This window comes from Chaetodon trifascialis, chromosome 17, assembly GCF_039877785.1.
Source record: "Chaetodon trifascialis isolate fChaTrf1 chromosome 17, fChaTrf1.hap1, whole genome shotgun sequence".
Lineage (NCBI taxonomy): Eukaryota > Metazoa > Chordata > Actinopteri > Chaetodontiformes > Chaetodontidae > Chaetodon > Chaetodon trifascialis.
The window spans coordinates 17217718-17229230 of record NC_092072.1 but is presented as its reverse complement, the minus strand read 5'-3'; the positions used below and the strand labels follow the sequence as shown (position 1 = coordinate 17229230).

The window sequence follows — 11513 nt, the reverse complement described above, 5'->3', positions numbered from 1 at the left end:
GGCGGGAGGAGGTGAGAGGCCTGAACTGCTGTGGTTGCTGCAAAAACAAAACACTCCGTCCAGGCTTGGCTTCTCTTGAGTAAAAACCACATAATCTATAAAACATCAACTTTTCAGGAACCAGAAAATGTTGTGTTTTTAGGTTGAGTGCCGCTCGTTTTTCAAGCAGAACTATAAGAAAGCTGGAGCTACAGGGTGACCTCATTGTACTAATGTGTGTACACTGGCAGCACGACTATATTTAGTGTTCAAAAGAAACTGATTTCCTCATCTTTATGTGTGTGGACCATGTTGAGGTCCTACATACGCCAACCCCCACCCCACCCCGAGGCTCCCCATGTCCTTTCCACTTACATTAAGTTACAGTCTGGCATGCTTTTGTCTTTGTCTGGCCTGTCCCTGCAGGGCCCGTGTACACCATTACTGCACCATTGCCCTCATATGGAGCTTGGGGGCCAAAGGCCGCCTCCATTGGTCCATTATAATTCACATTATTATGCATTGTTGTTCCCTATTACTGTTGATCAGCTCAGCCTCAGGGGGGAAAGAGAGGTCTGGGCGACGAAGGGTTACAGGGAAACTTTCCGTCTAGACGCATATGGAGACTCGGCGGGATGTACAATGCAGTGTGTGTCTGTGTGTGAAGAGAGTAAGAAAGAGTTGTTTTCCACTGGACAATACAGGAAATATGCACACCCCTAAAGCTGTAGTAATCCACGATCTGTTTTCAACTGATAGTGTTTAAACGGGTCTGCACAAAGAGGGTGGAGCGGGCAGGCCGTGAGGATCATCTGGGTGCCAAGGGGAAGACGCGCTGGCATCTCTCCATCTTCTCTCCCTGGCGTTGCTCCCTCCTCCTCTTCTAGTCTGTCACTGTCCATGTGGGTTCCCAACATGGGGGAAGGGTGAGGGGCAATTGCCAATTTCTGGGACACCCCACCCCCACCCCTGCAGCTTCCCCCGTTGGCGCCGATGCAAAGGCACACACATAGAGTATACAAATAACGTGTTAACCCCTTCCCTTTGCCCGGCAACTGGTCACTGTGCCTCATCCAACTGTGTGTCACATCTGATTCTGAGCCAATGGCTTCTCAAAGTCTGGATGCTCATCATGAGTAAGTCACAGTCAGAAATCAGTGTTGCCATACGTTACTGCAGTCATTTGACATGAGACCCCTAAAGCAAAGCTTGGGACCCCTTGTCACAGATTGTTCTTTTAGGGGCCTGAAGATGTGAAATCATCAATATGATATATTAACCAAAATGCCGTTACTTGACAGAGCAGATTGAGGTTAGTCTTGATGAACGTCAAGAGCCTCAGTGGCCTGTTGCTTGAAGAGTGTTGCATTCTGGGTATGAGGATGGTTATGCTGCTGCTGGTGAGTTTATTCCCCCCGTGGCTGAATGAAATGATGTACTGAGAACATGTTTTTAGCAATTTGTTGCAAATGGAGTGCAATGCTAGCGAGCTTAGGCAAGAAAATCTCTGCAGTGAAGTAAAGTATGTTCAGAGTGATTTGAGGCAGATGAGGTTCAAAGATTAGGAAGAGTGTCACAATGTAAACATTTTCTGCAGTGTGAAAAATGAGTATGTGTGTAAGTGTATGTGCTGTACGGTCACATAAAAAGAGCCTTTTGTGGCCATGTGCACATACAGTCATCAAATGGGCCTCAGTGTGTATCTGTGACCTCGTTCTTGCACGTCCTTCAATTTGCTCATTCCACAAACTCCATCGGCCCTCTTGGGTTATATCACGGCTTCTTTACATAACCAACACACCAGGGAGAACGATCAGGACTCATCTCTCTCTCTCTCTCTCTCTCTCTCTCGACAGTTTTCCTTTCCTAATTCCTTCAAGGGGAATGCCATTCGAAAGACACGATGGAGAGATAGGAGGAGATAGTTCACTGTTACGTATTCTGAGAGGAGAAACGGCGAGAAAAGGCTTATCTGCAAACTCCCTCTGAATCAAGATCCTATGTATTCATCTCATCTATTTTCTACTCAGTTGCCTGGGCTATAGGGTGGGTTTGAGTTTTGTCCCTGTGGGGGAATTACTCAGAGTAAATGAAGTATTGCCTACAGGTTGGTAAAGATTAACAAGAGCAGATGTTTCTTACTGATAATATGCTGAAGCAAACACACACAAACGCCCCCGCCTGCCTCCTTTCGTAGATGCTGACACACTTAGCAGCCTTGTGTTATGTTGGTTTAATTCCCTTCTCTTCCCCTCCTTGCGTCTGCCTTTTACCCCACTTAGGGACCTGTGACTAAATGGATTTGCATCTCTCTTCCTGCATCGTTTCCCAAAGGGGTGTGATCCCTCCATCTGCAACAAAATGAGGGCTCTGTTTAACTTCACTGAGACAGACACCAGTGTACAGAGAGGTGGCGGCACTGCTGACGCTGATGCACCGCACAGACACTGAACAAACACACGTGGATCACATGAGGTCCTGTCACGCTACACATTCACTTCCATTCATGGCAGGCGCCTCCATTCAGAAGCTTTGGGCCCAATTAGCACCTGCCCAGTCCTCACAGGCAGACCAGGCCTCCTGCTACACAGGAGGTGTGGCGCTGAGAAGAGCTCCAGCTGAACCAACAGAACTGGAACACACACACACACACACACACACACACACACACACACACACACACACACACACACACACACACACACACTGCAGAGGCGGGGAAAACTTGAGATGCAATACTCTCCTACACACACCACTCAGACAGACACTGACTGAAGGTCATACACATTCAAAAATGACTCTTTTCTACATGAAGTGTGTTTATCTTTTCACATGTTACACATGTATGTTACACACTGAAGTCTGTTTTCAAGTCTTGGGGAGTACCACGTGAAAAAAGTTGTGTAAAGCCTTTGGGTTCAGAGTGAGCTGTGCAAAGTCTGAAGAAACGCCTCATGTGATGTCATTCAAGGCAGGATCGGTTTGAAGACTAAAAAAATCTGAGTTAGAAAAAAGGCAGCTTACCAGACCTGTGTGGCCCAGCCCACATCTCTGCGTGAGGCATTGTGGGTATTGTAGGCACCAGATATTGACCGGGAAGAAGAATGTGTGGAATGAAAAAGATGATGGGTCTGGTTCTGCTCGACTGATTTTTTATACTGTCCGTGTGGATTTGATAGTGTTATTGGGTGCAATGGTAAATTGGTGGAGATAGGTGGGAGGAGTTGCTAATATTGGTTACTAAATGATTATGCCTCACTTTTGTAATCTTCTACTTCTCTTTTCTTAGCTCAAACCAATCCTTTCACCAGTGTCTCTACGTTTTTTATGGTGACATTGAAAGGTCAGTCCGCTGTCTGTACACATAATGATCTGTTTTTTCATCATGGCGACTCAGCCTGTGTAAACAGTCGTCTATAGCTTTGTGTCAGAAAATAACAGATAATAGCAGATTGCATTACAAGCTGGGGAGTTTGAGAGATGCAGGCATTTACCAGGCAAATGAAAAGATGCTACTAAGTCTTTTTTGGAGATATCGATTACATTGATTTTTACAATTCTTTATTAACGTGTCTTAAGTCCCCCAACTTAATGGAAAGTAAAATACTAAAATGCGGGAGTACCTCTTTAATGTTTTGGTCAATATTGTCCTTTTCTTAGAAATTAGATATTGATCAAACTTTTTTTTTTTTTTTTTTTTTTTTTTTTAATTTCTGATTTTAATGGATACAAAGTGTTTTTTTTTGTACAACTGATCAATAAATTATTGAGGCAGTGCATAAGCTGTATTGATTGTAAAGTAACATGTGATCACACTCCGTAAAAGCATTCAGGGATGTATTAATGTAAAAATGATGACAATTAGGCCCTAGACATTCACATAATTGTTCTTTTTGTGAATGTTTAATTGAACAAGTACTAAGTTAATGCAGTCTGCATTAGCCAAGCCACTTAAAGTGCCTGGTACATTTGGTACTGTCTGGTGTCATACAGTTGGAAATATTATTGTTAATAGGTTTTGGAGGAAAGATTTGGTGTATTATGGTCTAAAAACTGTTTCTCTCATTTACAGATATTCAGTATTCAGTCTAAATATCAGCACTTTCTTATCCAGTAACCTTGGTTTTAGTGGATAATGCCCCACTGTCTGCACTATGTCTCTTTGAAGCTTTTTCTACCATGCAGTGAAATGACATTCATGAAGAAAAACTGGATCTTGAAATATCTTTTGAATGAAAATTGATCGACACAAAATATGTGCCGTTGGATCCCTCAGTTGAAAAATGTGACTGTTTGCTTCCAAAAGCCTGAAAGCTTCAGTTGAACCCCGCTTCTTATCGCACAATCCCCATCACCCTCTCTCCCTGGCCATCTTCATCCTTCCTCCTCCCTCTTCACTCTCTCCTAATCTCTGCTCCTGTGCCTCTACATCATCTCTCCCTCTCTCCTCCTGTCACAGCCGCTGTCCCCCTACCTGCCTGCCTGTGCTGGTACAGCCCCCTCTCTCTGCCTCTGTCAATGTATTTTGCCCTTATAAGGAGAGAGCACAGGCAGACTGTACTAACCGCGTGAGCTCGGCGGGGGTGTTGCAGGGGCAGGGAGACCACAGCAACGGCGGGGTGAGATGGGAGGAGGATGGAGGAGAGAGGATGGAGGGCTGAGGTGGGGGGGAGTCGAGATACCACACTTCTGTCAATGACTCCAAATAAGATGACAGAAATAGGCACAAGAGAGGAAGAAGGTGGGGCGAGGGAGGAGAGGCAGGAGATTGGAGAGAGGATGTTGAGGAGAGGCAGGTGAATGTGTCTGTGAGCAGGGATGCTTCAGGCTGAGGGAATGTTACTAAGAGACAGAGCAGCAACATTTACCTTCCATGTCAAAAGCCAAAGTCGGCCCGCACCGATAACAGACATTTCCAGAGCTCTCATTTTCTCCATTCTGATGCTGTGAGTAGTGTCTGCATGATGCCAGCTCACCGGCTGCCCACATAGTCATCGATATAGAAGTCTAACATTTAGCTGGTGGGAGTCATGGGGGGAGAGTGTGGGCTTCAGTGCGGACGTCTGTAGTGCAACGTGACTGGTCCAGGCTTCAGATGTTCCATGCTTTGATGAGAGGAATAAGACGCCCTTTGACTGGGTGAACCTGGTCCTACAAACTGATGCTTGATTTCACATTATAGAGATTTAGCATTGCACTCCTGTAACATCGTTAGAATCAGAATGGACAGTTAAAAAAAAGATAAAAATCGATCAATCAGAATTAATCAAATCTAGACTTTTTGGTTCTGCGCTGTCACCTACTGTACATTACTCACAATGTAACTCAACTCATCTGCAGAGAGTTTGGTTTGAGATGTTTTGCTGGTAGTGACTCATGTAGCTGCGAGCCGCGAGCCTCATGCAGAGACGAGGGGCAGGATACAGGGGTCTGGAAAGGTTATTTATTTCAAACTCTACACCCCCAGATTTGCTTCAAACTTGTAGTCTGAAAACCAAACCAACGCTGACTCAAGTGACATCACCTGAGGCAATTTATCAGACTTTCACACAGCTCCCTCTGGAGCCACAAAAGGCCTTATACAAGCTTTTTCACATATACATTAGTACTCCCCAAGACCTGAAAACAGCCTTTGCTGGAGTTCCGCTGAGATTTCTTTTTTGGATGTCTTGATTATTTGGTGCGTGTTATCAGTGTGGCTTGAACTGTTTTGGTTTGGACAGCTTGACTAAGGATGCCAAAGGTCACCAGGATGGACTGTGACTGCTGGCTTTTACCTTTGTTCCTTAAGACATGAAGAATGAGAACTGACTTTGTTACAGTAAGACTATGCAACCTCTCAGAGAAGAAAAAGCAGCTCTTCTTCTTCTTCTTCTTCTTCTTCTTCTTCTTCTTCTTCTTACAAATGGAAAGTACAAGCACATCCTTCCTCAATTCGATACAGTGAGGGGTTTTACCAATACAACCGCTCTTGGACTGATATTACCAGAATCATGTGGTGGCTAAAGTTAGTAACATTATCTTAGGCATTGCTGTGTAACTGACTCTACTGAGTGAGTTCACTGACTGGATGATTCCTCTTGCCTTGTGCTACTATTAAACTGTGTGTTCTAGCATTTATTATCTCACGTATGTCAATGGTGATCGCAGTGAATGCTGTTCTTGAAATCTTGAAGATTTTCATTTCAATAAATTCCCGATAAGTCGCTGTCTTTTGCCGAATGAGGTACCACAATTACCACAATGGTAAAATTTGCCATATTACCAACTAGGTGTATATGGCTGCTTATACAGAATGAAACCAAGATTATAACGTTTAAAGTAAACTGGCTTTTTAAATAAATCCTGCTCCATCTAGTGATGCAGTCTAAACACTTCTTGAAACTCAAATCAAGTCTTCTTAATTCAAGACCAACTCGTGTTTTTTGTTGAATCGACCCTTTTCCTTTGACGTTTAAAATCTGACATTTCCGTATAAAACCCTCCTGAAATAAGTGTCCTCAGCTTCGATTTTCGCACCCAAAGTTGCTCTTTCACTGTGTTTCATGTCACTTTAATGGTACTAGTGCACTTCACTTCTCCTCATAATTCATAAAGCATGCCTACATAAAGACTAAACTCAGTCTGAGGACAGGCTCACACACCACACCCAGTCTCTGCCATTCATGCAACGGCAAGCAGGATGGGACAACTGACCTAAAAAATAATAGACACTATATAAATAATCTAAGGTTCTCCACCTTATGCTGGTTGGCAATAATGCTCTGGTATTAATATTTCAGTTAAGAAAGACCTCCATACTTCTCTTGCGTCTTCCCACATTGCAGGCTGGGTCTTACCTCAGAATCAATACAGACATTCAAAGTGAAAATACTTTCAGTTTCACAGCTGATATTAAGGAATTGAGAGCGTTATAATTTTGTTATATTATGATCAGAGAAATCATAAAACAGAGGCCTCTGTGTAATTAAAGTTAATGAACGGCTTAGCAATCATTAATTCATATTTATGTACTAAGGGACTGTATATAGTTGGTTTCACTGGAGGCAAACTTTTCTAGAAGCTTATGCAAATTGACTTACTCACCATCCTCCCTCAGTATCCTTGGATACGAGTTATTTATTCATTTTAGTCTCCTTCACTGCAAAGCTGCTATCTTTTAGAGCAAAGCAATCAAATCAGGTGATGATCATGTATGAGACACACACACACAGAGACACAGGTGTGAATTTCACGGTGTGGTGAGAACAATTTATATGTTGGTCAGAGATCAGTTGGTCAGAGGGGTTCAGTGCAAGGCCTCACATCAAAGATGGTGTTTATTCACAGACAACAGGCAAAGCTCACCGTCCTCTCTCTTGTTTCAAAGGGAACATCTGGTCCTGTGCATATTTGAGTCATTAGGGTTGGCGACGCTTGCTGCAACTGTGAAACTGGAGTATTTCATTGTTTGAAAGCCTTCCAGGTTGTGATGCACTGAATTAATAAATGATGTTAGTCTGCGCTGGAGTCATTTTCAAGAGGAAGAAATTACAATGGCAACACTGATCGTATTGGTGAGACAATGAATCAATGTAGTCACACAACCATGAGCGAAACGCCCTGCAGAAAAGTCACACCATTACTCTTAAACTACTGTGCACCAAAACCAACACATGCCACCATCCTCGGATATATCCCGAGGACCTGCAACAGCACCTGTTCACTTCACCTACTAAGTCTTTTTTGTTTGACATTTTAGTTATTTTAACCATAAGATAAATAGATTAAATCCACTGTATCCCATTAGTATGGAGGGAATATGCAAATGTTGCTCTGAAAACATTTATTTACCTGACTTCAATGGGATGCTCATTCACACACGGTAACTAAACGCAGTATAACAACAGATCTAGGTGGCAATCATAAGAAATCTCACACCAGTTTTATAATAACCTCCCACTCAATGAGCTTATGAAAAACTGACACTGGTTCTCTGCTATCCCTCATCTAACATCCCTATGGAGACAAACTCTTGTTCCAGCACATGTTAAACAAAAATCTGAGGAGCTCTCAGGCCACTGTAACATGTCGGGCTCACTGTTCATTCTATTCTGCCTCTTCTTTTACCTTCCTTTCATCTTTGTGGTGCTCAGTTGCCTGCAAACAGGAGGGTGTCAACCACTGCAGCACCACTTCCATGTTTCTATGCGTCTCTTCTTCGGTGATGGACTACAGATGGCACAGGTGCATTCTGGTATATGGAGTCTGCGCAGACTTTCTTTCACGGCGTGCCTGGAGACTCTAAAGCTAAAATTTGTTATATATGCGTGCAGTGGCTGCAATGTATCGTACCTGTGTTTTTTCTCACTATAACATAGTTTGGGCCATATTCAATTTATTCTGCTTATTTCTCCAGTTTGCATTAGGGAAGTTGACGTAAAAACAAAACTTTGTTTAAAGTTTGCATGTGATTACAAGCTGTCTGCATGAAGCCTGTTTAGCAATGTGGGACAGTGTTTGGCGATGTGAAAGTAGCAGTCAGAGGATCCACTTCTCAGATGCAACCACAAAAACAGGAAGACCCATATTTATTGTTAGACATTAAACTCTTCCTCTGCTTTTCATTTAGGTTGAGCAGACAGCGTAGAGCCTGTGTGCAGCCGTTGTTTCCAATGATCAGCAACATATGTAAGTCTTTGTTACATCTGATCTTAATTGACATCTTTTAATCGACATCTAAGTTTTTTTTTTGACAAAAAGGAATAAAACATTAATGATACGGGTGTGACCATATAATACCATCACTCAGCTATAAAGTGGTGGTATTATTAGCTGCTAGCATCCTACTTATCTTTAGAGCAAATCATTATGCACAGATAATTGTACCCCCAAGTCCTTCCTCGTGACCAACTGAGGCCACATTGTAGCTCGTCTGTGCTTATTTATTCTTTTTTTTGTTGGGTGATTTTTTTCTTTTCAGAGACCAACAGACATTTCTTTTGACTGGCCAAATCAGATTGCCGCGCTCATGAACTCTGTGTAAACCTTGACTGAATTTCTGTTTTCCAAAGATGTCTTTTCAAGTACAACTCCAGTTCCAAAGAGGTTGGATGCTGTGTAAGAGATAAAACAAAATGTGATAATTTGCTAATCCTTTTCGACATATATTCAATTGAAAGCAGTACAATGACCATATATTTAATGTTTGCAAAAACACCTGTTAGGAACACTCCACAGGTAAACAGGTTCATTGGTAGCAGGTGATAGTATCATGATTGGGTATGAAAGGGGCATCCTGGAAAGGCTCAGTCGTTCACAAGCAAGGATGGATTGAGGATCAACACTTTGTGAACACATGATTGTATAAAGGATATTACTACATGGACTTGAGAGGCAGAGCTAATTCTAAAACATTTTATAAACTGTTTGTGTCTTTTCGACCCAATAACCTGTTCAAATATTAATAATGGCCACAGTGAGAAGAGTTCATTAACTGGAGTTCTGTCCCCAAATACACTAGAATAACTTGATTCAGCCCTAAATGTGACCGTCACACAAACTGTGGTTGAGTATCGCTCTGCTAGTCTGTTCCAGTGCCCCGGGTGGGCTGTCATGAGCACTGGTGTGGTTACAAGACCACCAGACAATAGACATTCTGTCCCCCACACACACGCAAACATACACACAGTGACAATTTAGCCACGGCTCATTTAACCGTGCCCTTTCGTCCAGGCTGCGACCCTGAAGTAAGACTTCTATGGGAGTTTTCGCCATGTTCTTACTGACTGACAAGGACAGAGAGGGAAACGGTAACACACACAAACAGCAGTCACTGATCTGTTATCGTTTCTTAAATGTCAGCTCATTTGTGCTCATCGCTTCTCTGTGCTGTTCGCTCTTACAGTAAATATAAACAGCCTCACACTCACGCTGCCCATAACCACAAATAATGTGAATTTCCTTCCCCTCTGCAGCGCAGTAGCAAATGATGCTCGGCAGTCACCCACACAGTTTGCAAAAATACCCTGCTGCACATCCTTACTCACCATGATTCATTTTCGCACCGTGTGGACAGAAAAAGTCACTCTGCTGCTGAAACAATGTCAAACACAATACAACTCTGCAGCACACACACAGAACTACACACACACACACACACACACACACACACACACACACACACACACACACACACACACACACACACACACACACAGAGTAATGCCCCCTCCTCTTATTGCCAGCAGGCTAGTGGGAGATGTTAGTCAAAGGGGGAGGGGGTGTTGTGAGGACATGCCGAATGTGTATGTGTGTGTGTATGGTGGGGGTCTTTGTGAGCGTGCGAGGTAGGAGGAGAAGGGAAGAGGGAGGGGGACAGAGCGTTCTATTTCTCATAGACCAACAGCTGCTGTCTTTAGTGCAGAGAGAGAGAAGAGGAGGGAGGGCTGTGTGGCGTGAGGCAGTGCGTGTGCTCAGTGTTTAGGTGAATCCACAGCCCTCTGGCTCACAAGGATAAAGGAGTCTCTCCAAGGAAGACAGAGAAAAGCAAGGACTTTTCCCTCCTTTTTTTGGCGTCCTCTGTCGTCTTTATTCTCACTTCATTCCCTTACTAGCCACCAGCTGCTGGTCCCTGCATTTAGTGTCTTTCGGTCCTTCTCTTTTGTTCCCTGCATCCGTCTGTGTTTCACCTCGGTCCAGAGAGAGGGAAGGAAGAGCAGAGTCAGAGGCATCATCCTCCCCTCCTGCACGCCCAGCCGGTAAGCTGAGCCGACACTGTGTTTTTTCTCTTCATTTTACCTCATCGCTGCATCCGTTTAGCTCTGATGGTAGGAAGGGGTCTGCCAGTCCCACCCTGCACCTGAAAGAGAGGCTGCGAGCTGGCTTTGCTGGTGGAGGAGGCTGAGACTGGAAGATGGATGTGAGTTAGACCCTAGACTGAGGCTGGTGGCTGGCTGGTGCTTGGGTTTTTGAGGGGGCTTTGAATGAGGGATGGTGTTAGTGCCTGTGGGTGGAGGGACTGGAAGTGGAGGACAAACGTGGGTCAGGATCCCGGGCGTAGGGACGGAGCGTTACATTTGGTCGGACCACATCAAATCCCGTGGGGCTGGTCAACTGGGGCTTGTCCTCTTTCACTGCAGTGCTCAGCCAGAGCGGCGCGTTCACTGCCAAAGCCACAGTCACACACACACACACACACACACACACACACACACACACACACACACACACACACACACACACACACACTTCAGCACAGATCAATTCTTCCTCAGTCTATTAGCAGGAATTCACCAGGAAAATGTGAAATCCGAATATGCTTGTGTTTGTGAATGCGTGTTCATTTCCAGTGATGGATGATGTTTGGTCATTGGACACATGTGACCTAGAACCATCACAGCACATGCATCATATCCCACATTGATTCACTGAAGTGTTCTGTGAACAATGTGGGTAAATTGCATATCGGCATGCCTCTTCGCCTTTTCAGCTCCATTATCACACATGCGTTATGTCAGGAGTTGTTAACGTCACTCCAAAAGGTGGTCAGTTTG

The 11513-nt window shown here is 44.0% G+C and overlaps 1 protein-coding gene across 1 annotated transcript in view; it reads left to right on the top strand.

The window, feature by feature from the left end:
- The first annotated feature begins 10186 nt into the window (after positions 1 to 10186).
- The window catches only part of fam49al (family with sequence similarity 49 member A, like), a 30822-nt gene continuing 29495 nt past the window's right edge, over positions 10187 to 11513 (top strand). The window contains exon 1 of the mRNA XM_070984284.1: positions 10187 to 10718. The gene's annotated coding sequence lies outside the window, so the exon portion shown is untranslated. The remainder of the gene's footprint in view (positions 10719 to 11513) is intronic.